The sequence below is a fragment of the Giraffa tippelskirchi genome, chromosome 12 (genome assembly GCF_054371585.1).
Source record: "Giraffa tippelskirchi isolate mGirTip1 chromosome 12, T2T-mGirTip1v1.2.pri, whole genome shotgun sequence".
NCBI classification, from domain to species: Eukaryota; Metazoa; Chordata; class Mammalia; order Artiodactyla; family Giraffidae; genus Giraffa; species Giraffa tippelskirchi.
In genome coordinates, this window is record NC_137286.1 from 14,842,832 (window position 1) to 14,865,912 (window position 23,081).

Genomic DNA, 23,081 nt, shown 5'->3' on the forward strand with positions numbered 1-23,081 from the left:
AGTCTAACCATTGGCTCCTTTGGGGTTTTTATAAGACTGTTTCTGGGAAAGAGCTACTATATTATTGTCCCAGTGCCACGGACAATATGAAATTATAAAGATTAGTAGCATTTTCTAAACTTCTTCTCAGTTGTAGGTTAGGAAGATATTCTAGCCTTTGCAGGAGAGGGGATGAGATTGGAAAAAGATGTCAGAACTAGGTGATAAAAGGCTTGCAAGATTCATGATAACAAGTTTGGACTTGAGGGAAGAAAAAAGGAGAAAGTGAAATGCTAAGATTGATTTTTTAGTAAGATGGCTCTGACAGCTTGGGAAAAGTGGATCTGAGAGGAGACAGTGGATAGGAGGTAGGGACACCAATTAGGAATTTACTGTGATGTTTTAGGCAAGCGGCGATAAGAGCAATCACATTCTCCTTCTTGGGAGCACCCAATTCAGATATCCTTTTGAGACCATCTGTTCTAAACATCCTCCAGTACTTTCAGTTCTAAAACAACAAAATCCTGGGGGATTTTAGTTTGAAGTACCATCTAATTTTCAGATTGTTACTGTTTAAAAGAAGGCTTCCTAAAATGCTTGGCAAAAAATAGGTGCTCACTGTTTGCTTTCATAGAAAATAAGAGTTCTATAAGCAAACTAACTGACTGCTTGCTTTATTTCTCTTTGGTTATTGTTTATGGAATGAAAAAATATGTGCCCTATAGTGTGCCCAAGAAGAAAGAAGGCTTCTTAAGACTCAAGTCTACATAAGGGGTAAAAACATGCCCTTGCTTTTGTTTGCTGTGGGTATTAGCTTCTTGTCTGTAAAGGCCATGCACCACCACTATGTCAAGGAAGGGAGGAGTGGTGTGCTGTGCAAAAGGCAGATTTGCTGTTAGCTGGTCATACAGATCTGGTGTCACACGTGAAGCCCTTCGGTGAAGGCTAAAGCAATGTATTACTCATCATACACAGGTCAGAGTGTGGCAGAGGGTATTGTATAGCTGTGTAACTACTCTATTTAATGCAACTTTTCCAAGGGTCTGGGGCCAACCTTGAAATCTGACAGAAAGGTCTCCTCCTGGATCCTTTAGCAATTTTTTTTTATTCCCCCCTATTTTTTGACTGCATCATGCATCTTGCAGGATCTTACTTCCCTGACCAGAGATTGAACCCATGTCCTATGCAGTGGAAACATAATGTCTTAACCACTGGACTGCCAAGGAAATCTTCCTTTTCCCACATTTTTTAAAGGTAGTCCTCATTCTGGGCAGTGCCATTTCAGGCTCAGTGATCTAGCTTTGCCCTGGATTCTTAGCTGGGTCCAGTGTTCAAATGCTGCTGCTATATTGGATTAAGGTCTGCTGGAGGGTACCCGCTAGCTCTTCATATATAAAGATTGTGAAATTGCTGCATTGGCATGGTCCCCCATTTCAAAGGGTCTCTTGTTCTTTTAAGATCTTTCCTTCTTTTTTTGTCCCTTTATGTGACTGTGTGTTTATTTCAACTGTTCTTACCAGTTTGACTGGTTAGTATCATATTGGGTATTGTGGAGAGCTTTGTAACCCTGGTCAGGCCTGGGAAGTTGTAGTTGTGTTTCTGCTTTGTTACCTTGCTTCAGCCTAGTTTCAATATCCTTTGCTAAGTAAACTAAGAACTCAGTCTTACAGAACAGAGCCCTCTACATAAGTTTTACAAAGGTTGGAAGAGTATTGAAAAGCATCAACCTGATAGCCCTGCCCACATCTTTGGTTGTGCTTTGGGAAATGAAAAAGGGATTCCAACTGATGAATCTCCAAATGTCAGGTTCTCATTCAAGTAACCTCACCATTTTCTCTAATCCTGTGGCAAGACTCAAGCTCTCATCTGTGGAGCCAGGTCCTTCTCCTAAGGGCCATTTTGTCCTCACATTTATGTTGAATTATCCCAATGTGATGTGGGTGTGGTTGTGTGTGGTGTGGGTGTGATGTGTGGGTGCTGCGTGGGTGGGTGGTGTGTGGGCCATGTGTGTGTGTGTGAGGTGTGTGTGTGGGTGAGTGTGTGGGTGGGTGGGTGGTGGGTGGGGAGTTCCCTGGTGGCTCAGACGGTAAAGCGTCTGCCTACAATGCGGGAGACCTGGGTTTGATCCCTGGGTTGGGAAGATCCTCTGGAGAAGGAAATGGCACCCCACTCCAGTACTCTTGCCTGAAAAATCCTGTGGGCGGAGGAGTGTGGTGGCTTCAGTCCACGGGGTCGCAAAGAGTCGGACACGACTGAGCGACTCCACTTGGTCTTGATCCCAATAGCTGCACGGATGAGCCTGCACTCTTCCGGCCCTTCGTCACTTTCCTAAAACGGAGGTCATTGAGTATAGTATCAGGAAATAGAAAGTGAAGCTGGTGACTTCATTCTTAGTGACAACTTGTAAGTGATAGGAAAGTATTTCAAAGTATGACTCTGGGCACCTAGATGTCATCTTATCAAATTCTCTCACTTATAATGTAAAGATCTTTCCCCTCTGGTGCATTCAGATAGACATGGGTCACCTGGAAACACAGGCTGTAAACATTCTACTTCTAGGCTAAAAAAGTTCATGGCTTTAGGAGGAAAGGTTTGAAAGCATAGTGGCAGAGGTTTATTTTAATTCCTTGTTAAATATTGTCATGAGTAGAGTAGAGTAGGGGAGGGGCAGGAATCATGGATATGAGTGTATAAATGAGTGATGTTTCTGAGGCAGGACCAAATGCCTTCACGATCCATTCTTTAGGAAGTGTTCGAAGTATTTAATGGCCCATTCCATTCATTAATGATAATTTTTGCTATTTCTGGAGCCAAACCAAAATACCTTTGAAGAAAGCTGCCCCTCTCAACCAACAAGGCTGAGTATTTTCAGTGTGCTTTTCTCCACTCACCTCTGAGACAAGAGTGACCATTTTGGGGTTATTCACTTCAAGGCTCCTGAGAATACAGCTCAGGGTGGAATACAGTCTCGGGACGTCAGTCATACTGCCTTACCCTTGGGGACTTACCAACTTTAACATTCCAAATTGTTACCCCTTCCTTACTGGGTGTGGCCCAAACTGCCAGAGGTTGGGGCTGGTACACTGGAACATTTGTATCTCTATTGCTATATTCCTCTAATAACAAATTATGTCATATTTTTCTTCTTTACTAGTTTAAGGTTATACATTTGTGACTTAGTTTATCATAGTTCTCTCACTACAGTAGTAACATACATGAGTCTAGGGATGGTTATTACTGTAACTCTATATTTCAGCTCTCCCAAGCTATTGCTACTACAGTCAATTTAAAGAATAGTATAAATACGTGTTACATTTTCCCTGCACATGATGATCATCCTTTTTAGACAATACATAAATAAAGGAAACTGTCCTTGTACTGGAAAAGGAGGCTGCAGATATCCTTGGGATATATAAAAGTGACTGTAATGATAAACTCAATGGCATTAAGCCTTCAATTATAATAAAGTTGCATGCATCTCATATCAGCTATTGGATTTTTTTACCTGTGTGGAAATCAGGCTTTTTAATATTGATTGAGTACTTAGCTAATTGTTCTATGGAGTAATTAGATCATTCCTACTGAATGACTCTTCTATGCTTCAATGGACTATATCTTCTTAGAAATGTCTAGAGAGATAAAACTTTTATTAAGGATAATAACTCACCAAAGAATCTTTTGGGAGATAACAATTCCAGTTCATAGGAGTTGAATAATCTAAATAGTCTGAAAATTTGTCCCCAATCTTGTAAATAATATTGCAGAATAAACACTTAAGTTCCTTAGCCCAAATTATTACAGATGAAATAATAGCCTTGCCTGTTTGTTTGTTTGTTTGTTAGTGGGGAATTACTAACATTTTATTTTTTACATAGATTAACCAGGCATAGGAGTGGTGAAACAATCTGTATCTAAGCAAAACTTCAAAGCAACCTGAGGCGGGACTTCCCTGGTGGTCTGGTGGTTAAGAATTCATCTTCCAAGGCACATGGGTTTGATCCCTGGTTGGGAGACTAAGGTCCCACGTGCTGTGAGGCAACTAAGCCCTCATGCTGCAACTACAGAGAAGCCCACACGCCACAATGAAAGATCTGACATACTGCAGCCAAGACCCGATGCAGTCAAATAAAGCAAGAAAAAAGCAACCTGATCATCGAAGGTAGACTTTAAGGAGCTGTTGAGATTTGTTTTCTTGGGACAGTCTGGGAAATCTTAGGCCATGATTGTAGATACCTTATTATAGTACTTTATTCTCATTTTTTTTCACAGTTATATCATGTTTATTATCCAGAGTCTTGAATTCTTCCATGTATCAATCTCCTAACAGACGATACAAAGCCTACTAGAGGTAAAATCATGCTGAGAAACACTCAAACTGAAAATCAGGCCTTCTCAAATTAAACATCAATTTTCAAGGGAATCAAGAACAGTGAAAAAGATTTGGACAATCTTGATGATCTTTCCTGCAGCTTTGTCTGAGAGAGGATCAAAAAGGGATTGAGAGTAAAAAAAAGCCTCCTTACTCCTAGAAAAAAACTGACAGTTCTATTGCCAAGATTAAGGTTAGGGTTAAAAGTACTTTTAAGTCTGTCTGATTGATTGGTGACAATGATTGCTAATGGGTAATAGTAAACATACTCTAAGACTGACATAAAATTCCTTCCTCTGTAATCAACACAAAACATGCTTCTAAGACTTTCAACTTACTCTTACTTCTGTAATCATTAAAGATTTTTCACAAGTGTTCTACATGATCAGAAGTTTGCTCTCCTTGACCAAAATAGCTTTTCATTACTTTTAAAATAAGCATCACATTTATCATTGTTCTGTTGGTTTCAGATTTTAAATAGTGGTTTCAGATTTTAAATAGTGGTTTCAATCTTTGACAAAGGACCTGAAACAAATATTGCTCATAATGTTAGTTGCCGTTATGTCTGACTCTTTGCAACCCCAATGGACTGTAGCCCACCAGGTTCCTCTGTCCAAGGAATTCTCCAGGAAAGAATACTGGAGTGGTGGTGATTCCCATCTCCATGGATCAAACCCAGGTCTCCCTCATTGTGAGCAGAGTCTTTACCATCTGAGCCACCAGGGGGCGCACTGCTCTTAGGGTCAGAGAAAAATGATAGACTAGGGAAGTTGTATATGAAGTATTTCATTCTGTTGGCCCTCTGATGGATAAGGATAAGAAGCTTATGGAAGCTTCCTGATGGGAGAGACTGACTGAGGGGGAAACTGGGTCTTGTTCTAATGGGCAGGGCCATGCTCAGTAAATCTTTAACCCAATTTTCTGTTGATGGGAGGGGCTATGTTCCCTCCCTGTTGCTTGACCTGAGGCCAAACTATGGTGGAGGTAATGAAGATAATGGTGACCTCCTTCAAAAGGTCCCATGCATGAACTGTTGCACTGAGTGTCCCCAACCCTGCAGCAGGCCACCGCCAATCAATGCCTCTACCGGAGACTCCTGGACACTCATGGGCAAGTCTGGATTAGTCTCTTTTGGGGTCACTGCTCCTTTCTCCTAGGTCCTGGTGTGCATAAGGTTTTGTGTGTGCCCTCCAAGAGACTGTTTCCCCAGTCCTGTGTAAGTTCTGGTAGCTCTATGGTGGAGTTAATGGTGACCTCCTCCAAGAGGGCTTATGCCGTACCCAGGTCTACCACACCCAGAGCCCCTGCCCCTGCAGCAGGCCATTGCTGACCCATACCTCCGCAGGAGACACTCAAACACAGTTCTGGCTGTCTCTGGGGGGGGGGGGGGTGTGTCTCTGGGTCCTGGTATGCACAAAGTTTGTTTGAGTCCTCTGAATGTCTCTGGCGGGTATGGGGTTTGATTCTAAACGTGTTTTGCCCCTCCTACCATCTTGCTGGGGCTTCCCTTTGCCCTTGCATGTGAGATATCTTTTTTTGTCCTTGGACATGGGGTATCTGAATGCAGAATTTCAAAGAATAGCAAGGATAGATGAGAAAGCCTTCCTCAGTGATCAATGCAAAGAAACAGAGGAAAACAATAGAATGGGAAAGACTAGAGATCTCTTCAAGAAAATTACAGATACCAAGGGAATATTTCATGCAAAGGTGGGCACAATTAAGGACAGAAATGGTATGGACCTAACAGAAGCAGAAGATATTAAGAAGAGGTGACAAGAATACACAAAAGAACTATACAAAAAAGATCTTCACGACCCAGATAATCACGATGGGGTGATCACTCACCTAGAGCCAGACATCTTGGAATGTGAAGTCAAGTGGGCCTTAGGAAGCATCCCTACGAACAAAGCTAGTAGGGGTGATGGAATTCCAGTTGAGCTATTGCAAATCCTCAAATATTATGCTGTGAAAGTGCTACACTCAATATGCCAGCAAATTTGGAAAACTCAGCAGTGGCCACAGGACTGGAAAAGGTCAGTTTTCATTCCAATTCCAAAGAAAGGCAATGCCAAAGAATGTTCAAACTACCACACAATTGCACTCATCTCACACACTAGCAAAGTAATGCTCAAAGTTCTCCAAGCCAGGCTTCAACAATATGTGAACCGTGAACTTCCAGATATTCAATCTGGATTTAGAAAAGGCAGAGGAACCAGAGATCAAATTGCTAACATCTGTTGAATCATCGAAAAAGCAAGAGAGTTCCAGAAAAGCATCTACTTCTGCTTTATTGACTATGCCAAAGCCTTTGACTGTGTGGATCACAACAAACTGTGGAAAATTCTTCAAGAGAGGAGAATACCAGACTGCCTTACCTGCCTCTTGAGAAGTCTGTATGCAGGTCAAGAAGCAATAGTTAAAACTTTACATGGAACAACAGACTGGTTCCAAATAGGGAAAGGAGTATGTCAAGGCTGTATATTGTCTCCCTGCTTACTTAACTTATATGCAGAATAAATCATGTGAAATGCCAGGTTGGATGAAGCACAAGCTGGAATCAAGATTGCTGGGAGAAATATCAATAACCTCAGATATGCATATGACACCACCCTTATGGCAGAAAGTGAAGAAGAACTAAAGAGCCTCTTGATGAAAGTGAAAGAGGAGAGTGAAAAATTGGCTTAAAACTCAACATTTCAAAGCTAAGATCATGGCATCCGGTGCCATCACTTCATGGCAAATAGATGGGGAAATAATGGAAACAGTGACAGACTTTATTTTTCTGGGCTCCAAAATCACTGCAGAGGGTGACTGTTATGAAATTAAAAGATGCTTGCCTTTTGGAAGAAACGGTATGACCAACCTAGACAGCATATTAAAAAGCAGAGATATTACTTTGCCAACAAAGTTCCGGATAGTCAAAGCTATGTTTTTTTCAGTAGTCACGTACGGATATGAGAGTTGGGCTATAGAGAAAGCTGAGCACTGAAGAATAGATGCTTTTGAAGTATGATTTTGGAGAAGACTCTTGAGAGTCCCTTGGACTGCAAGGAGATCCAACCAGTCAGTCCTAAAGGAAATCAGTCCTGAATATTCATTGGAAGGACTGAAGCTGAAGCTGAAGCTCCAATACTTTGGCCACATGATGTGAGGAGCTGACTCATTGGAAAAGACCCTGTTGCTGGGAAAGATTGAAGGTGGGAGGAGAAGGGGACGACAGAGGATGAGATGTTTGGATGGCATCACTGGCTTGATGGACATGAGTTTGAGCAAGCTCCGGGAGTTGGTGATGGACAGGGAAGCCTGTTGTGCTGCTGTCCATGGGGTCGCAAAATTCGGACATGACTGAGTGACTGAACTGAACTAAACTGATATGAAGTATTACTCGTTACAATAACTTCAGACATTGAAATACAGAGCTTATTTTTTTCATTTTCCATTCAGGATCTCTGAGGACAAAGGCAATCTAGATAGTATGTTGATCCCACCAGGTGTGAGAAAATATGATTGATCACATCAAAAGAGGATCTATGCCAAGTGGCTGGACTATGGAGATTTCTGGGGTCAGGGAGAGTTTATGAAACATTAATGTTAGATGTTTTATACCTTCCTATTGCCTCATGCAAGGAGAGGAAAATGTTCTACCTGTCCCATACCATTCTAAAGTTAGGGTTCCCCAAAATTCTCTTTTGGAATTCGATGTATTTAATATAGACACTGGTATTAGCTTTTTGTCTAGAGCTCTGTCAAAGGCAAAACGTACAGGTATAACCCTTCCCTGGAATTGGGAAAAGAAGAGCAGAAAATGAGCAAGATGTAGTCTGTGAGAGGAGACAAAGATAGCCCTTAGATTCCTGAAGAGCTGACCTTGTCAGAGTTGATACTGGTAGGTTTTCCTGAGGTCCAGAGCAGGCTGAAGAAAATACCTGAGGCTCTAGACTGGCTTACTACCTCCAAGGCTTTACAGCAGGATGAAGGGACCCAATACAGAGGCTGTGTGGACAACTACCTGGGAGCTGAGGTGGCAATCTACAACCTTTCTCCTGACACTAAGAGATAATGGAGAGACTGCCCAGTGAGATTCTTAGCAACCTTTAAACCTGTTGAAAAATAGAACCAGAGATTGGACACCACTAGCACCAGAAGGCAGGTCAATGGTGATGCCAGCAGCCAGGATGGGAATGTGAACCAGCCACACAACCTGTCTCTTATAAGCAGGCTTTCTGTCTGTCTTTACTGATTTGCTACCGGGATGCATCATGGGCTGGTTCATCTGGGAGTTTAATGGGGGAAGAAAGCTCAAAGAGAAACCTTTGAGCTGTGAATAGTGACTGAGGTAGTTCAATTCAGTTCAGTTCAGTCACTCAGTCATGTCCAACTCTTTGAGACCCCATGGACTGCAGCACGCCAGGCTTCCCTGTCTATCACCAACTCCCCCAATTTACTCAAACTCACGTCCATTGAGTCGGTGATGCCATCCAACCATCTCATCCTCTGTCATCCCCTTCTCCTCCCACCTTCAATCTTTCCCAGCATCAGGGTCTTTTCCAATGAGTCAGCTCCTCACATCAGGTGGCCAAAGTATTGCAGCTTCAGCTTCAGCATCAGTCCTTCTAATGAATATTCAGAATTGATTTCTTTCCTTTAGGACTGACTGGTTGGATCTCCTCGCAGTCCAAAGGACTCTCAAGAGTCTTCTCCAACATTACAGTTCAAAAGCATCAATTCTTTGGTGCTCAGCTTTCTTTATGGTCCAACTCTCACATCCATGCATGACTACTGAAAAAACCATAGCTTTGACTATCCGGACATTTGTCAGCAAAGCAATGTCTCTGCTTTCAATATGCTGTCTAGGTTGGTCATAGGTTTTCTTTCAAGGAACAAACATGTTTTAATTTCATGGCTGCAGTCACCATCTGCAGTGATTTTGGAGCCCCTCAAAATAAAGTCTGTCACTGTTTCCATTATTTCCCCATCTATTAGCCATGAAGTGATGGGACCAGATGCCACGATCTTCAAGTACTGAAGTAGTAGTTGAATTTTACTGAAAGAGGAGAACCAAGTTTTAAACTAAAAAGTGATTTTAAAAAATTCTTATGTTTGTGTTTATCAAAACAAAATAGATTAAATGATCTATTTTCGGCAGATTGGGAATTCAGAACCAAAAAAAAAAACTGTATGCAGTTGTATAATAAGTATAGTCCCATTTTTGGAGTTACTGCCTTGTTTATGTCTCTGCCCTTCATACCTGCTACAACAGTGACCTGAGGTTCACTGTCCTACATCACTTGGCAGAGCCTTTACTCAGTCTGTATTTACTCCTATGCTGGAAGTTCTACCAATCCTGATGGAAGGGATACAGAGTGATGAGAGATATTCAGAGTGACTATAGGATTGAGCTCAGTAATGTTCAGGGCTGGCTGAGATACAAAGGATGAGAAGGAGTTAGCCGCATGGAGAGTCATATGAAGAGTTTAAGGAGGGCCAATAGGAGGTTATCCTTGAAACTCCCTGTTTTCTCATGTCCTTAAACTCATCTCCAAAAATATATCTGGAATCTATTCACAGTTCTAGTATATGCAAACATCCTGAGGTGGAGAAGAGTTTGATGAAATATAGTGGGAGTAGCTGAAGGTCTCAGAGAAAGGTGGAGAGTAATGAAGACATAGGTGGGATTGGATTTTAGAAGGCATTGTGGGAAAGTTTATTCCATGTGAAACAAAAAACCATGGAAGGGGATTAAGAAAGGAAATGGCTGCTTCAAAATATATGCTAGGATTTGTTTTGCTTCTCTCTGTCTCGTGGATTGAAGTGAGGGAATGGTAGAAGAGAGAGTAAGAAGGAGGCAGTTTGCAGTAATGTAGCCAAGAGATAATGGTCATCTAGTATGCTACTGGCACAGAGGAACAAGAGATGTGTGGATAGAGTCAAGATATGTTTTCAGTTGAAATGCATGAGAGAAAGTGAGAAATTCAAGGATGACTCTGGTTTCTGGCTTTAGTAACTGGATGGGATGCTGGTGCCATCTTGCTCAACTGATAGTTAAGATGGTGAAAACTCCCATATTGAATATGTTGAGTTTGGAATGTCTGCAAGACCTTCAGGTAAAGGTTTCAAATGGCCTGCTTTTGTCTGAGTCTAGGGAGAAAAAGATTTGAGCTAAAGATGTAAATTTGAGAGTCACAAACACACAGATAGTCTATGAATCTATGAAAGTTGATGAGGTCACTTAGAGAATGAAGACAGAGGAGGGTGCCCGGGAATAACCCTTGGGACTAAAGAGCCTCTTGATGAGCGTAAAAGAGAAGGATGACAAAGCTGGCTTGAAGCTCAACATTAAAAAACTAAGATCATGGCATCTAGTCCCATCACTTCATGGCAAATAGAAGGGGAAAAAGTGGAAGCAGTGACAGATTTTATTCTCTTGGGCTCCAAAATCACTGCGAATGGTGACTGGAGTCATGAAATTAAAAGATGCTTGCTCCTTGACAGGGAAGTGGTGACAAACCTAGACAGCCAATAAAGGTCAATATAGTCACAGCTGTGGTTTTTCTAGTAGGCATGTACGAGTGTAAGAGTTGGACCGTAAAGAAGGCCCACTGCTGAAGAAATGAGGTTTTTGAATTGTGCTGGAGAAGACTCTTGAGAGTCCCTTGGACAGCGAGGAGATTAAATCAATTAATCCTAAAGGAAACCAATGCTGAATATTCTTGGAAGGACTGGCACTGAACCTGAAGCTCCAATACTTTGGCTACCTGATGTGAAGACTTGACTCATTTGAAAAGACCCTCATATGGGAAAGATTGAAGGCAACAGGAGAAGAAGGCTATGGAGAATGAGATGGTTAGATGGCATTAACTGATTCAATGGACAAGAATCTGAGCAAACTCTGGGAGAAAGTGAAGGACAGAGCAGTCTGGAGTATAGCAATCCATGGGGTTGCAAAGAGTTGGACATGACTTAGCGACTGAACAGCAACTTCAAAATTTAGAGGAAGAGCCAGGAAGTAGCGAGGAGAAATGACCAATGAGAAAACCTGGAAGGATTGGGATCACGGAAACAAAGAGAAGGGAGGAACTGATGTTGGCAAATAGTACTGGAAGGTAGAATAAGATAAGAGCAGAGAAAAGCTGTGATGTTGGAGAAGACTCTTGAGAGTCCCTTGGACTGTAAGGCGATCCAACCAGTCCATCCTAAAGGAAATCAGTCCTGAATATTCATTGGAAGGACTGATGCTGAAGCTGTAACTCCAATACTTTGGCCATATGATGTGAAGAACTGACTCATTGGAAAAGACCCTGATGCTGGGAAAGATTGCAGGCGGGAGGAGAAGGGGATGACAGAGTATGAGATGGTTGGATGGCATCACCGGCTCAATGGACATGAGTTTGAGCAAGCTCTGGGAGTTGGTAATGGACAGGGAAGCCTGGTGTGCTGCAGTCCGTGGGGTCACAAAGAGTCGGACACGACTGAGTGACTGAACCGAACTGAACTGAGAGAAAAGCCCATTGAATTTGGCAGCTCTGATGCTGATACTTTAATATAGATGATTGGTTAATTTTTTTTTTTTTTTGGTTTTTAAACTGTTCATTGATAAGGTAACCTAATAAGTTATACTCTGTTATGATATTATTATCTAATCAACTAGAAAATTTTAGATACTTTTTTGGTACATGAAAATTATTTTCATAAATACCTGGCTTTATATTATTTAATGGCTAATTCTTGGGAATTATAATTGTCTCCAAGGGTGTAGGCCAAGGGTAGTCTAAGGAGGCTCCTGAATTCAGCAAATTTTAAATGGTGGAACTTTTCCAGGCTTCATGGCAAGAGGAATAATTTTGAAAAATTGAACCATTTAGCATACACCTCATATTATGTCAGGTGGCAATCTTGGATTTTACCTAAACAAAAGTCAGTCCTCCTCACAGACTCAGTCTGATAATAATACAAATACATACAAGAAGGCTGAACCAGTATAAGTATATATTAATAAAACAGCATTTATGTGTGCCAATGCATTTCTAAAAGAAGTTTTGTTGGATGAAAATGAAAAATCTGAATTATATTTCAAAATACATTTGGTGATGAAAGAGAATTGTGTTAGAGGCAATTACCTGTCACTTTCTTTTGAAGGTATGACGTGAAGATATCTTAGAGCCATACAGAAGAAATTGTCTGAAAGTTCTGCCTCATAGCTAATGTGGCAGTGAAGGTGACAGCTGCAGATTCTCTTTAGATGACCTGGGGCCTGCAGAATGTCTTCATTCCATACTAAACAGGGCACAGAACAAACACCCAACTCAGACGAAAGGGAAGCCAGTGTCCGTGGATCTAACACTTCCCTCTGTCTAATGAACTCTTGAATTCCTGAACCCTCTGGTTCTGAATTCTTTAGTTACTGCTACTATGAGGGCATGATGGTAGAAACATATTCTCTTTTGTGTGTGTGCTCTCTCAGATTACAAATAAAACTGAATTTCCCTTTTTCTTTATTGTCAAGTAGACTTGAACAGTAAGTAGAATTGAAAGTTCTCTCCTTCTCTTTAGGTGTTAGCTACACTTGCAAATTTATAATAGCTAACACTTAAACACAGAGCACAACACAAACCTGTTTCAAGCCACTGATGATTGATTGTTTCAGACAACTGGATTCAGTACTTGGTTTTCATCCTGAAGGCTCTGCTTCCTGAAACACATGAGCTCTTTGTTTGTAGCATCTTTCTCAATTCAAAGTCAAGTCTTAAAATGTCTAAAATGTCTAAAAACAAACATACATACTCACATATTTTAATTATCATGGCTTTTGTGTTTCTATAGCCAGATTGGGATAAATTATTCCAAATTGTCCTATTCAATTCAATCCTGCATTTAGTTTATGAGTAAATGAATGCTTCCGTAAGAAACAAGAGGAGCAGTATATGATTTGGGATCTGACCTTGTAGAAAGGGCTTTGTGTGCTCAGACAGGAAGAAAAAGAATTTACCAACCATGTTTTTATTGTTAATCTGAAAACCTTGACATTTGAGGTGGGATATTTATACAGAGAGAGAATGTGCTGGTAATTCAGTTCTCTAATCTGCAGTCTTTTACTGCATAATTGAGTAGGGGAGCAGAGCTGATCACTGTTTAGGTACATGGATAGGTTAGGCAAAGGATAGAGAATAGGCTTGTTTAGCCATCAGCAAAAGAATGATCTGCCTTCACTACCGAAAAGAGAATTCTAAACTTTGTAAGTGGAACATTTAAACAGAGGCAATTTTAATTTTAGTGTTTATGTGATTTTTGTATCACTTTGAAAAGTTACATATGAAGTATCTAATCTCTTCAATGTTTATTTAGATCTCTGAAGAGCCTAATGTGACCCTTGATTGGCAGATGGTAGTCCTCTATGTGAAATTTGGAGATATCTCAAGGGTATCTTACCAAAAAATATCTAACATGAAGATTTTCTAATGTAGATTTTGTCTTCCAAGTGTAAAGAAGTGGAGAACTCGTTTGCCTGCTTTCTAGTCTGTGTGTTGGTGGGGGAGGGATGGGGAGCTTCAGATTCTCATGAAAATAATAAATAGGGAAGGGACTGTGATAATGTTACATTCCTAATACTCTAAACTTAGTATTTATTTAATATAGAGTATATGAAGCATTTTTTTTTTGATAGTTGAGGTTAAAGAATGTTAGATTAGGTAGATATCATTTAGAGAGTCAGATGACTTAAATATGCTTTTATGTATGTGATTGCCAAGGTAACACATAGTTATTTTAGGAATTTTGTGAATCTGTAAAAGGTAAAAGAATAAAGTAAAAATTATGCATTCCACTACCCTGAGGTGCTTGTTGTTAATTAATATCTGTGTGTGTATGTGTATAATTGAAATCATATTTGTAGCTGTATGTGTATCTAGATGTGTTGCTTAGATTCCCCTCATTATGACATACTTGTTGATAATTGAAGAATATTTAAGGGACTTCCCTGGTAGTCCAGTAGCTAAGAATCTGCTTTCCAATGCAGGGGACTCAGGTTTGATCCCTGGTTGGGGAACTAAGATCCCACATGCCGTGGGGGCAATTGAGTCCATGCTCTGCACTAGAGGAGCCTGTCTGCTGCAATTAAGACCCCACACAGCCAAAAAGAAATAAATATTTATAAAAAATATTTAAAACCTTTTTTCTTTTTGATTTTTTTTTTTTACATTTGTGCTATAACTATAACCAAGCTTAATTTTTTTTTTTTTTTACCATGCATGCGTGCGTGCTAAGAAGCTTCGGGCTGTGCCCGATTCTTTGCAACCCTATGCACTATAGCTTGCTAGGTTCCTCTGTCCATGAGATTCTCCAGGAAAGAATACTGGAATGGGTTGCCATTTCCTCCTCCATTTTTTACTATGATGTCTGATATTAATCATGCTAGCATGCTTAGGGCTTCAATAAATTATGATGTGTTTATGGATGACATTTTTTCCAGTGTAATTTTAGTTTGGCGTTTAATGCTCAAGAATTGTATTCATCACTATACAAACTTGCTTTACAGTAAACTTTGTTGACTAGCTCATTTGCTATCCCAGGGCTATCTCAGGTCAGAGCACTTACAGTTGGGAATCTGGCATGACTTAATGTCTTCTGTCATTTTGTGCTTTGATTTTTTGATAACTGGTTTAGCTTCAGGTTCGTAGCTTAAGAATCATTTATTTATAGAATGAAATTTGCTTTTCTACTTTATGATTCTGATCACTTGATTCACTAATTACTTTCCTTATTAAGGTCCTTCTTTTCCATGCAGTCATAGATGGAAAGAGGTCAAATGCCCCACAATTGCACTTTAGTTGAATTGTGGGTTAGAAGGAAAAGCAGGGTCATTTTAGGCCCTTATGACTAAAAATTAAAATGAACAAAGTTCTGGGAAAGAGAACAAAAGAACAATAATGTAAGCATTTATGGTCTTTATGAAATTGAAAAGGAAAGACTGTTTCAGAAAACAATCCAATCAAACTGTGAGACATGAGATAAGCTCTTTAGAGGCTGACAGTTATTGCAATTCTCAGACAATTCAATTTTAGTTAGGAATAAATGGTGAACCTGGTTTTGTCACATAAAATACAAATGGGTGGAATATTCTATGATGCTCTTCCAGGGTGGATTTCAAACCACAGTAAAAACTTCTCAAGAAATGTAATATAAAACTGGATTTTAAAATTCATGCTCTCTTAGAGTATGCATCTGTGTTCCAACAATTTAGCTAATCTATATTAGAACTTAATAACTTGAGTCAACAAGCCTGATGAATGCATTTTAAGTGCAATCACACAGTGATAAAGAGACATGACATCTGAATTTTTTGTGAAATGGAGTCCTACTTTTCTATAGACCAGATAAAAGTCAACTAACAAGAATAATTTTTTACCAGACATTTTCCTCTCAATGATTTCTTTCCCATCTGCCAATTATAATTTTCTATTTAATTTCTATGCATTTTCTCCCTTTAATTGATTAGCTGTAAGTGTTCTGAAGAAAAAGGTTTCCATGTAATTTCTCGGAACCCCATGATATATTTTGATGATTGAAATATAACACAAGTAGAGCACAGACAGCAAGATCAGGAGTCACCTCTGCTCTCTTCCTTATCCCTTCCTCCCAGGTTTCACACGTTTCTCCAACTGCACTGTGTGGGGAGAAAACTAGGTCCTCAGGCCTAGGACAAATTAGCTTCAGGACAATGTGGGAGCTTCCTGGAGACCCGAGACTGCATAATAATCATTTAACTGGAAATAAGAAATAAGAAAATCACTCAGTCGTGTCCGACTGTTTGCAACCCCATGGACTGTAGCTTACCAGGCTTCTCTGTCCATGGGATTTTCCAGGCAAGAGTACTGAAGTGGGTTGCCATTTCCTTTTCCAGAGAATCTTCCCTACACAGGGATGGAAACTGGGTCTCCTGCATTGTAGGCAGATGCTTTACCGTCTGAAAACAAAGATAAGAAAATAAGAAAACAAAAACTTTAGACTATTTTAAACATGGAAATGTAATTTTTTCCCCCCTTTTCAACTCAGTGTGCTAGATGGATGTGAAACGAATATTTCTCTTGCTTCCAGGGAGGGTTTGGAGATTAAATCCTCCCTGTTCATGAAGATAGCTAGCTGTTTGGTAGCTAAATTTTGTGTTCAACACCTGTTCAATGGCTATTTATCAAGAGTCTATTACAGATCAGGCATTAGTCTAGATGCTAATTTACACTTTATGTAAATGAATATAAAGATCTATAGGAAGAAATTGTATAGGAAGAGCTATACAATTAGCAATATAAATATCTGATTTTTAAAAAAGTGCTATGAAAAAACGCAAGTAAAGGACTGAAAGTTGAGGGCTTTGGATTCTTTGGGGGAGGAAATGATTTTAGTTATGCTTTAGTTTTGGGTTTAATCAGTCACTGTCTTAGTCTGCTCAGTCTCAGGGCTCTGGGTGTGGTAGACCTGGGTAAGCCCTCTTGGAGTAGGTCACCATTAACCCACCATAGAGCTGCCAGAACTTACACAGGTTGGGGAAACAGACTCTGGGAGGGCACAAACAGAAACTTGTGCACACCAAGACCCAGGAAAAAGGAGCAGTCACCCCACAAGAGACTGACCCAGACTTGCCCGTGAGTGTCCAGGAGTCTCTGGCGGAGGCATGGATTGGCGGTGGCCTGCTGCAGGGTTGGGGGCACTGTTTGTAGCAGAATCACAGAAAACTAACCAATCGGATCACATGGACCACAGCCTTGTTTAACTCAACGAAACTATGTGCCATGCCATGTAGGGCCACCCAAGACAGACGGGTCATGGTGGAGAGTTCTGACAAAACATGGTCCACTGGAAAATGAAATGGCAAACCACTTCAGGATTCTTGCCTTAGAACCCCATGATCAATATGAAAAGGCAAAAAGATAGGACACTGAAAGATGAACTTGCCAGGTCAGTAGGTGCCCAATATGCTACTGGAGATCAGTGGAGAAATAACTCCAGAAAGAATGAAGAGACGGAGCCAAAGCAAAAACAACACCCAGTTGTGGATGTGACTGGTGATGGAAGTAAACAGCAATATTTCATGGGAACCTAGAATGTTAGGTCCATGAATCAGGGTGAATTGGATGTGGTCAAACAGGAGATGGCAAGAGCGGACATCGACATTTTAGGAATCAGCAAACTAAAATGGACTAGAATGGGTGAATTTAACTCAGATAATCATTATATCTACTACTGTGGGCAAGAATCCCTTAGAAGAAATGGAGTAGCCATCATGGTCAACAAAAGAAATGTAGTACTTGGATGCAATCTCAAAAACGACAGAATAATCTCTGTTTCCAAGGAAACCATTCAATATCACAGTAATCCAAGTCTATGCCCTGACCAGTAATGTTGAAGAAGCTGAAGTTGAACAGTTCTATGAAGACCTACAAGACCTTTTAGAATTAACACCCAAAAAAGATGTCCTTTTCATTATAGGGCACTGGAATACAAAAGTAAGAAGTCAGGAAACACCTGGAGTAACAGGCAAATTTGGCCTTGGAGTACAGAATGAAGCAGGGCAAAGGCTAATAGAGTTTTGCCAAGAGAACGCACTGGTCATAGCAAACACCCTCTTCCAACAACACAAGAGAAGACTCTACACAAGGACATCACCAGATGGTCAATACTGAAATCAGATTGATTACATTCTTTGCAGCCAAAGATGGAGAAGCTCTATACAGTCAGCAAAAACCAGCCTGGGAGCTGACTGTGGCTCAGATCATGAACTGCTTATTGCCAAATTCAGACTTAAATTGAAGACAGTAGGGAAAACCACTAGACCATTCAGGTATGACCTAAATCAAATCCCTTATGATTATACAGTGGGAGTGAGAAATAGATTCAAGGGCTTAGATCTGATAGACAGAGTGCCTGAAGAACTATGGACGGAGGTTTGTGACATTGCACAGGAGACAGTGATCAAGACCATCCCCAAGAAAAAGAAATGTAAAAAGGCAAAATGGTTGCCTGAGGAAGCCTTACAAACAGCTATGAAAAGAAGAGAAGTGAAAGGCAAAGGAGAAAAGGAAAGATATACCCATTTGAATGTAGAGCTCCAAAGAATGGCAAGGAGAGATAAGAAAGCCTTCCTCAGTGATCAGTGCAAAGAAATGGAGGAAAACAATAGAATGGGAAAGACTAGAGATCTCTTCAAGAAAATTAGAGATACCAAGGGAACTTTTCATGTAAAGATGGGCACAATAAAGGACAGAAGTGGTATGAACCTAACAGAAGCAGAAGATATCAAGAAGAGGTGGCAAGAATACACAGAAGAACTATACAAAAAAGATCTTCATGACCCAGATAACCATGATGGTGTGATCACTCACCTAGAGCCAGACATCCTGGAATGCAAAGTCAAGTGGGCCTTAGGAAGCATCACTACGAACAAAGCTAGTGGAGGTGATGGAATTCCAGTTGAGCTATTTCAAATCCTAAAAGATGATGCTGTGAAAGTGCTGCACTCAGTATGCCAGCAAATTTGGAAAACTCAGCAGTGGCCACAAGACTGGAAAAGGTCAGTTTTTGTTCCAGTCCCAAAGAAAGGTAATGCCAAAGAATGTTCAAACTACCGCACAATTGCAGTCATCTCACACTCTAGTAAAGTAATACTCAAAATTCTTCAAGCCAGGCTTCAACTGTACATGAACCATGAAGTTCTGTATATTCAATCTGGATTTAGAAAAGGCAGAGGAGCCAGAGGTCAAATTGTCAACCTCCGTTTGATCATTGAAAAAGCAAGAGAGTTCCAGAAAAACATCTACTTCTGCTTTGTTGACTATGCCAAAGCCTTTGACTGTGTGGATCACAACAAACTGTGGAAAATTCTTCAAGAGAAGGGAATACCAGACTGCCTTACCTGCCTCCTGAGAAATCTGTATGCAGGTCAAGAAACAACAGTTAGAACTTTACATGGAACAACAGACTGGTTCCAAATAGGGAAAGGAGTATGTCAAGGCTGTATATTGTTAACCTGCTTATTTAACTTATATGCAGAGTGCATCATGAGAAATGCTGAACTGGATGAAGCACAAGCTGGAGTTAAAATTGCCAGGAGAAATATCAATAACCTCAGATATGCAGATGACACCACCCTTCTGGCAGAAAGTGAAGAAGAACTAAAGAGCCTCTTGATGAAAGTGAAAGAGGAGAGTGGAAAATTTGGCTTAAAGCTCAACATTCAGAAAACTCAGATCATGGCATCTTGTCCCATCACTTCATGGCAAATAGATAGGGAAACAGAGGGAACAGTGACAGACTTTATTTTGGGGGGCTCCAAAATCACTGCAGATGGTAACTGCAGTCATGAAATTAAAAGCCGCTTGCTCCTTGGAAGAAAAGTTATGACCAACCTAGACAGCTTATTAAAAAGCAGAGACATTACTTTGCCAACAAAGATCCATCTTATCAAAGCTATGGTTTCTCCTGTAGTCATGTATGGATGTGAGAGTTGGACTGTAAAGAAAGCTGAGTGCCAAAGAATTGATGCTTTTGAACTGCGGTGTTGGAGAAGACTCCTGAGAGTCCCTTGGACTGCAAGGAGATCCAACCAGTCCATTCTAAAGGAAATCAGTCCTGAATATTCACTGGGTGGACTGATGCTGAACTCTAATACTTTGGTCACCTGATGTGAAGAACTGACTCATTGGAAAAGACCCTGATGCTGGGAAAGATTGCAGGCAGGAGGAGAAGGGGATGACAGAGGATGAGATGGTTGGATGGCATCACCGACTCAATGGACATGAGTTTGAGTAAACTCTGGGAGTTGGTGATGGACAGGGAGGCCTGGCATGCTGTAGTCCATGGGGTCGCAAAGAGTAGGACACGACTGAGCAACTGAACTGAACTAGGCTTTGGGTTTAATCAGTCTCTGTCTTAGTCTATTCTGGCTGTTATAACACAAATACCATAAACTGAGTGGTTTATGGACAATAAACATTATTTTTCAAGGTTTTGGAGGCTGAGGAATTCAAGGTCATGGCACTGACAGATTTGTTGTCTGGTGAGAGTCTGCTTCCTAGATTGGTGTCTTTTTGCTATATGCCCCCCAGTAGAAGGGGCCAGGAAGCCCCGTCGATATTCTTTCTTAAGAGCTCAATTCCATTCATGAGGCCTCCACTCTCACGACTTAATCATGTCTCAAAGGCCCTCACTTCCTAATGTCATCACATAGGGTATTAGGTTTCAACATATGAGTTTTGGGAGGATAGGAGGTGGGGAGAAGAGGAGGTGGGGAGATACAGTCAGACTATAGCAGCCACTGAAGTGTTTTTTTGAGAAGGAGGGATGATAGGGTTTGAGGGAAGAGGCAGGCTGGATGGAGCATGGGAACACCATCTGAGACCAAAGGGAGAAGGAGATCTGTGGGATATAATCTGTAGGGTGTACCACTCTTGGCTCTGTTTCAAAATGTAGCCAGACCAGAGAGTATGAACAGGGAGGTAGCATCAAGTGCTGGGTTTTCAGCCTTACTAGACTCTAATGTATCATTTGTAGCAATAAAGCTGGAGAGGTCTGTTGGACTTGAAGGAAACTATGAAGATTAGCTTACAGGTATGACTTGTTTGGGCAGATGCCCAATGGGCAGAATGCCCTTCCTTCTGCTTTGGTGTTAGTAGGTAAGAGCATGGCGCCTTGGCTCAGCCCTGGGAGTATGTGTGTGAGACTGCCTCGAGTTTTCTGCCGGCCAGAAATTATATTGACCGATAGTAAATGGAAATGATTTTTCTTTTACATGTGAGTTTGTTGACTGAGATCCATATCGACTATATTTAAATGACTTTCCCAGCTGCATTTTATTCCCTTTTGTCTGCTCCAGTCTCATCCTCCTCAAATGGAAAGCACATTATTTGCCGATTTCAATCTTAACATTATTTGAACAGTCTTGCTCTCCAGAGTTTATGGAGGATTTGACCTTTTATGGCACTATTTTAGCTGCTTAAGAAAAGTTCACTGGGGTAAAACTTAATTTTATGGTGGGACTTTATGATCTATTTTACATGTTAAAGTGCTACATGTCTTCAAGCAAACCTAAATTTGAGTCTTAATTTTTAAATAATTACTGTTTCCTTTGAAAAGATGATGGAGAAATAGTTGGCTTTTGATGTTACTTTTTCCATTCTTGAGATCAAGGTTCACCCATTTTGGGACAACTTTGAAATTTGAGAAAGAAAGGTCTAAATGACAGTTCTTGTCCCCCTCTCTGAAAAATGGTTGTGAAGAGGTTTCCATGCTGACATTATTTTACAAAATGATTGTGGGTTATGAGTAATTGGATTCTAGCATTTAAAAGTCTGTGGCTAGAAATCTTATGTAAGAAAACAAAGTTGATATTTTACTGCACTACTGTGAAAACTTTCTCCCTTCTTCTTTCCTTGCAAGGAGATGCAAAGTCATTTCAGGTTGAAACAGAATTTGGAGTAGGCTCAGATAATACTATATCCCCTTATTTTCACTCTTACGTATTATGTAGACTCAGGAATGGTTAGAATCAGATAGTGAGGGATACTCTACTTGGAAAAAGTTCTCCTTGCCTTAGGCCCCAGCTAAAGTGTAACCTTCCATGTATGTGAAACCTTTTCCAGATCTCTCCAGCTACATTTGTTACTCTGTGTTTGGAATTTTGTCAGTTCTGGCTTCCCACTCTATGGTGGAAGGATTGCCAAGTAACTCCCACCCCAATCTTTTCATCACAGAGAGACACTAGCTCAAAAGGATACAGTAAGCTGGGTCCATTACCTGGGAGACAGGATATATCTGTGTGATTCTCTCTGCCTGGTCTCAGACCAGCTGAACAGAACCCTAGCGATCTGAGTGAAAATGGACTGCCTGTTGTTTCTTCATGGCAAACCAGAGCCCTACTACTGGAGAAATGTTCTTTTTTCTACATGGAAACTTATTTGTCTCCAGGGAAAGCTAATGTTTGTCACTGAGAAAAGTGCTTATTTAATTGGTCCCCTAGTAAGAGAATCAGCAAGTTTGTCACTATCGCAGGAGGAAAACTGGAACTAGAACTGGGGGACACATGTTCACTTTTGTTAAAGAACTGCAATAGAATGGGGGTAATATCACCACCTGATGTGAGGAAGAAATTGAGAACAGAGATTTTTTTATGTGTGAAGTAGGGAGTGGATGGACAGGCATATCAGTCAGGGGAGCAGAGGGTACGGGATAAGGGAATTATTATAGGAATAAGACCTGTAGAGTTGAGGAGCTGGGTGAGTGAAGATCTGGTAGGGGAGTTGCTGGATCAGAAAAGAAGTGACTATGGTCCATCTGAGAAGCTAAACGTGTCTAGCAAGCAGAGTGAGACTGTGAACAGGCAGATCTATGGCGGGCTCTTGCCTCTTTGTGGCTACTGCCTCTTTCGGGGGCTGGGTGCTAGGTCCTTCCCAAAGTCAGCATTTGGGGAGAAGAGTTAGGCACAGATAGAGAAGAGCCGGTTCCTTCCACATCTGTCCATTTCTGTGGCTATCAAGAATACCTTCAGGGAGTAGTGGTTGCTGCTTTACTCCTTGCTTTCAAATCTCCTGCAAGTTCTTCTTTTGTGCAACCTGCCTCAGAACCATACAGGTGAGGGGATCTGGGAAATGTGGTTCCTTAGTTGAACAGTTGCAATGCCCTCCCACAGCAGGTCTGTGAACCTGAGGGCAGTGGGCCTGATCAGAAGGACAGGGAACTATCAGGTGCT

The 23,081-nt window shown here is 40.9% G+C and overlaps 1 protein-coding gene across 12 annotated transcripts in view; it reads left to right on the forward strand.

Moving 5' to 3' along the window:
- Positions 1 to 23,081, forward strand: part of LOC145529023 (uncharacterized) — a 1,122,255-nt gene that overhangs the window by 42,835 nt on the left and 1,056,339 nt on the right. Inside the window, exon 3 of one of the 12 annotated variants that reach the window (XR_014070847.1) lies at positions 3,855 to 4,138. The exons of 10 other annotated variants lie outside the window; for them this stretch is intronic. The gene's annotated coding sequence lies outside the window, so the exon portion shown is untranslated. Of the gene's footprint in view, positions 1 to 3,854; positions 4,139 to 12,484; positions 14,172 to 23,081 lie in introns of those variants that run through there. One more of the 12 variants, XR_014070844.1, reaches the window with a different exon arrangement.